Consider the following 5,194-nt stretch of genomic DNA (forward strand, 5'->3'; position numbering starts at 1 on the left):
CTTCTGGGTCCCTGGACCGCACTCTTCTGGGAATTGGGCCATGAAGTATGGATTTAAGTGCTTTGCTTTAGGCACTTAAATTTAATTTGGGTTTGTTGCACAATTTCTCAGCACTTATGGTGCCCAGGAGAAGGTGATGTGCCTCAGCCCCTGGTGGCTGCTCTCAGCAGCTCTCTGCTCAGATTCCACACTCATTTCTGCAGTCACTGGAGCTCCTCTACACCCCAAGTCCCTACTTCCCCCTCTTTCCACTCTGCCCTCCCTTTATGGGCTCTTTCCTGCCCATCCCAGGGAGGAGAATGGAGTTCAGTGTCCGCAGCTGAGATTTCTGCTGCCTGGCCAGGGTCAAGGAGATTTTTCTTTTCATTTTCCTTTTAGTGCCAACAGCCTGTGCATAGAAGGAGCTCCATCAGTCAATCAGCACAGCAGGCTGGGTGCACACAGATTACCAGCACCCATCAAACAGCACAAATGAGAAATGGGCAGCTGAGCACAGGCAAGGAGAAGAGCTGTGTTCATATAATCAAGAAAACAGGGCAAATGCAACAGGGGAAATAATTAACCAAAAATACATCAGCAGCTTCCTACCACTGGAGATGCAGGTGGGAGATGGGTGTCACAGACACCTTTTATGGAAAATCCTTTCCTTGGGATTTTTCCTCCTGAGAAGCTGAGAGGCCTCAGGAACAAAATGTAACCAATGGTTATCTGCTGCTGTGGAATGCAACAGGTGCATCTGGGATTGGGCTCATGTGGTTGTTTCTAATTAATGGCCAATCACAGCCCAGCTGGCTCGGACTCTCTGTCCCAGCCACAAGCCTTTGTTATCATTCTTTCTTTTTCTATTCTTAGCCAGCCTTCTGAAGAAATCCTTTCTTCTATTCTTTTAGTATAGTTTTAATAAGATATATATCATAAAATAATAAATCAAACCTTCTGAAACATGGAGTCAGATCCTCATCCCTTCCCTCATCCTCAGACCCCTGTGAACAGATGGGGGCTTCCCAAGTTAAGAGTGGAATCTTCCACCCAGGGACTGCTGAAATTCCGAGCTGCACCTTCCCAATTTCTGCAGCTGCTTCTTGTACTTTGCAGAGCCTCCCACAGAAATCAGCAAACTGATTTGCAGGCAGAAAATTGTCCCTGAGCACAACACTTTGATGCTTGGGGGCTGAATGGGACCGTGCTCACCCTGAAATCTCTTGGCTTTGGCCATAGTCCTGGGTGGGTCTTGTGTCCAGGACATCATCTCCCCTCAGCAGCACCATCTCCATGTTTTGGTTCAAAACAGTAACAGCATACTAATGTGAAGGGAGGCAAAGAGAAAAGGGATAAAAGAAAATGTGTGTCAAATAAAATAGAAAGGAAGATTTCAGGAGAAAAGAGAGACAGGGAGAGAGAGAGAGAAAAGCACTGCAGGCAACAGAAGGAGAGTAAAGGAGAAAAATAGGGAAGTGGGAGGACAGAATGAAATGCTGAGGTACAAATACAAACAAATGCATGAACACAAAGTGAAAAAGCCAGATCCAGGTTTTCCATTCATATGTGCTGGTACAGCTCCATCAATCCCCAGTAAGAATCCAGTTCCCTGACTTAGAATCACAGAAAAAATTAGGCTGAAAAAGACTTCTGAGGCCATCAAGTCCGACCATTCCTCTAGCATTGCAAGGGCCACACCAAACCATGTCCCCAAAGGCCACCTTTACACATCTTTTAAATCCCTGCAGGCATGGTGACTCCCCCACAGCCCTGGGCAGCTTGTTCTAGTGCTTGATGACTCTTTAGGCAATGAAACTTTTCCAAATATTTTTCCTAAAGCTACTTTTATGGGGCTTTATGGATTTCTTGGAGCTTTATGGATTGGCAGCACCTCAGCCTGTGGCTCAGGCCAGCCCAAGCAAGGATACCTCATACACTGCACCATTCCTTCCTGGGGCACAATCTCTCTATTGCTCCCAATTTCACAGACTATTTGTTAAATATCATTGACAGGAATTTCTGTTCTTACCAGCAGGATTCCCATTCCCAGCACGATTCCCATTCCCAGCACCTCTCCAGACCACATCTTGTGTCAAGGCCCACAGCCATGATTTCATTGTCTGTCCATGCCCACTGAATTATTTGTCAGACCAATCTAAAGTTATCTTCTAACCTGGTCTCCACAGCCCACTCCTACTAACTCTCCCTACACCATTTAACCATGGCTGAGTCTTTAAAAAGACTCACTTCACAAAAGGTCACTTTGATTCTCAGGGAATTTTTATTTTACTGAGAAACAGGTGAATGAAACTTTCATAGAACCATTCTAAAACCAAAATTAAGGGGGTCAAACGCTCCTTGTTTTTGCATGGACTTTAGTCCAGGCCTTCATTTGACCTATGCAATTGATAATTTCTTGGGTTTAGCACTATCAGACAGCTGGTTTTTTCCTGGATATTAACCTCAGGAAGTATCATGGAAAGGAGATGCAGCAGGGCATGCAATGAAGAGCATTAATGAAGGAGAGCCTGCTTTCTGAGGCATCATTCCTGCACTATATTTGTTCCTGAGGCCTCATGAATAGCATCCCTCTTCCATGTGTGTAGTTCCCAAACTCCTGAATTCTGCATGACTCACTGCCTCAAGCAGCAATGATTTGTCTGCCACGTTGCTACTTCTGAGGTATTAACAGAATATTGAGAATCTCATTCTTGATCTCCCTTAAAACTTCTTGGTAAATGGATCCAGCCCAGAGAAAGGATGAAAATAATGTGTGCAATAAAAAGCCCCCCAAAAAAAGGAGGAGGAGGAAAAAAAAAACCAGAGAAATGAAAGAAAAAGATGGGATTTTCAGGGAGTCCTGACTGATCTCCACTTCATTATTGAAAGATTGGACTATTAAAGGGATACAGTAGGCCTGAAGGAATTGTGGGATCATTTGTGCAAATGGCAATTTTAGTATTCAGTCTATCATATCCATAAACATAATGTGGCTGGGACTGACATGAGTGATAGCAAATCCCCTTCCCAGGAGGCTCTGTGCCACTTTGATGCAATGCCTGAGAACACAGAAAGCTGGAAAGAGAGAGAGAGAGGCTTCCTCCCTCCCGTGCCTGCTCTCCCTTGAGCTGATGGGTGAAGCCACTCTGATTAGAGCAGATTTGTGGAATTAAATGGAGGAGTAGCAGCACTGGCAAAGAAACTGTTCCAATTCTGGAAAAGCTCCTCTCGCTCTTGTACTTACTCGCTCACACCACGGAACATGCAAAATCTGCTCAGTAAATAGAGATGTGTTGCTCTGGCTCCACACAGCACTCTGCTCAAGTGCTAATCCCAAGGGGAACGCCTGCCAAACACTTACTCTGCTTTGCAGATGTGCTGCTCGTGCCCTCACACTCTGCTGGGTGGAGGAATCCATGTCCTAGCACTGAGACGTGGCTCTGCTTGTCCTGTGTGAGCTCAGACCAGCAGTGCCAGCTGGGATCTGTAACTGTGACCAACAGGGCTGAACACCCTAATCCCACTGACCTCAATCTCAATCCTTCTGTAAACATCCAGCATCCCTTCCCTGCTCCGTGTTCTCAGAACCCTGACGGGATCTGCTGCATGGAGTTATGGTGGATAAATTGAGGATAAACACCCTGGGATTCCTGTGGACAGAAATGGATGGACAGAACTGGGGTGGTGTTCACAGGGGTCCCTGGATGAGGGAAGAGATAAGAATCTTGACTCCATGTTTCAGAAGGTTGATTTATTATTTTATGATATATATTAAAAGAAAAGGATATATTTAAACTATACTAAAAGAAAAGAGAAAGGATTTCATCAGAAGGCTTGAAAGTAAAGGAATGATAATAAAATCTTGTGACTGCTCACAGCCTTGACACAGGTGGCTGCCATTGGTCATCCAGTAAAAACAATTCCACATGCTGGGTAAACCATTCTCCAAAGCAGCAAAACATGGAGAAGCTGAAGATTCTCAGCTTCTTGGGAGAAAAGATCCTGGCAAAAGGATTTTTCATAAAATATGCCTGTGACACAGAACCAATTCCCTGTTGGGGTCAAGTGATCAAATCTCCTCTGTGCTGTCTCCATGGACCCTTGTTGTGTGTGTGGTTTGGAAGAAGATCCATGGAAGGTCTTGGCTCCCATCCTGCAGGCCAGGAGCTGCCCACAGACCTGTGATTTATTAAAAAAAATATGGATATTGATCTGGTACCGATATCCAACTGTGACAGACAAAAACTCTCGAACAGTTTAGAGTTAGAAAGTGAATGTTTATTGTGGGATAGCTCCTAAACACACACCTCAATTTACAGGTGATTGCAGAGCCCTTTTATCTATACAAGTACTGAATACCCAAAATACAAATGCATATTCATAATTTTGGTAAATCCCATTTCCCTCTTCCCATGGTAATTAGTTCAAAAGCCATTAAGCATGCACAGTTTGTTCCTTGAAATGGGTCAGTGTCCCTTTCATGGGGAGGGGCCCCAAAATGAGGAAGTAAATGAAGTCTTCCTCATTCTGACCTTTCTACCTTTTCAATACAAACATGACAAATGAACCCTTGGTAGAACTCCCATTCCCCACCTTCAATTGGTTTCAGAACAGAGGAGGCCACAATTGTCTCATGTTCCTAAAAGCTATTTATCAGTTTCTATATTCTTCATTATAAACCCAGCTAACCAAACATTGTGTTGACAAGCAATCAATTATTAGTTAACTGTTAACTCTTAACTTCATCAAGGCCTACCCATTTATTTTAATTAACTCCAATAAAGCTTTATCTCTAACTAAAATCTTAGAGATTTTAGAGAAGCTAAATTCCTTAAAGTTTATGTCTCACCTGCAGAAATGTGGAATGTTTGCCTGTGTTTCCCCAGTCCAGGACTAAGAAATGGCAAAGACCAGATCTGCACTGAACACTGACAACATCACAACTGCCCTTACTCATGGGCTGCCAAAGACAAACGTGCTTTGTGGAGCTCAGTGAAATCACTCGTGGGATTTGCAGAGTCCAACTGCTACACTGATGCATGCTCAGCAGAGTAACAAGATTAACAAGCCTAAAAAAAAGGCAAAATGGAGTGCTGTGACACCCAGATAGGAGAAATGATTGCACACAGACCCCACCAGCACATGGTGGATTCACTTTAATGCACTAGAACACAGTTACTAAAATCTAGTCCTATATGGGAATAGCCTTGAATTT

The 5,194-nt window shown here is 44.0% G+C and overlaps 1 long non-coding RNA gene across 1 annotated transcript; it reads right to left on the reverse strand.

The window, feature by feature from the left end:
* Positions 1 to 3,715: 3,715 nt before the first annotated feature.
* On the reverse strand, positions 3,716 to 4,939 carry LOC139603197 (uncharacterized). Its single transcript, XR_011683612.1, has 2 exons — positions 4,829 to 4,939; positions 3,716 to 4,158 (listed from the first exon to the last, which is right to left on the reverse strand). It is a non-coding gene; the product is annotated as an uncharacterized lncRNA (long non-coding RNA).
* Positions 4,940 to 5,194: the final 255 nt, after the last annotated feature.

The sequence above is a fragment of the Agelaius tricolor genome, unplaced genomic scaffold (genome assembly GCF_023055355.1).
Source record: "Agelaius tricolor isolate 1412-34295 unplaced genomic scaffold, bAgeTri1.0.p SCAF_37, whole genome shotgun sequence".
Classification (NCBI taxonomy): domain Eukaryota; kingdom Metazoa; phylum Chordata; class Aves; order Passeriformes; family Icteridae; genus Agelaius; species Agelaius tricolor.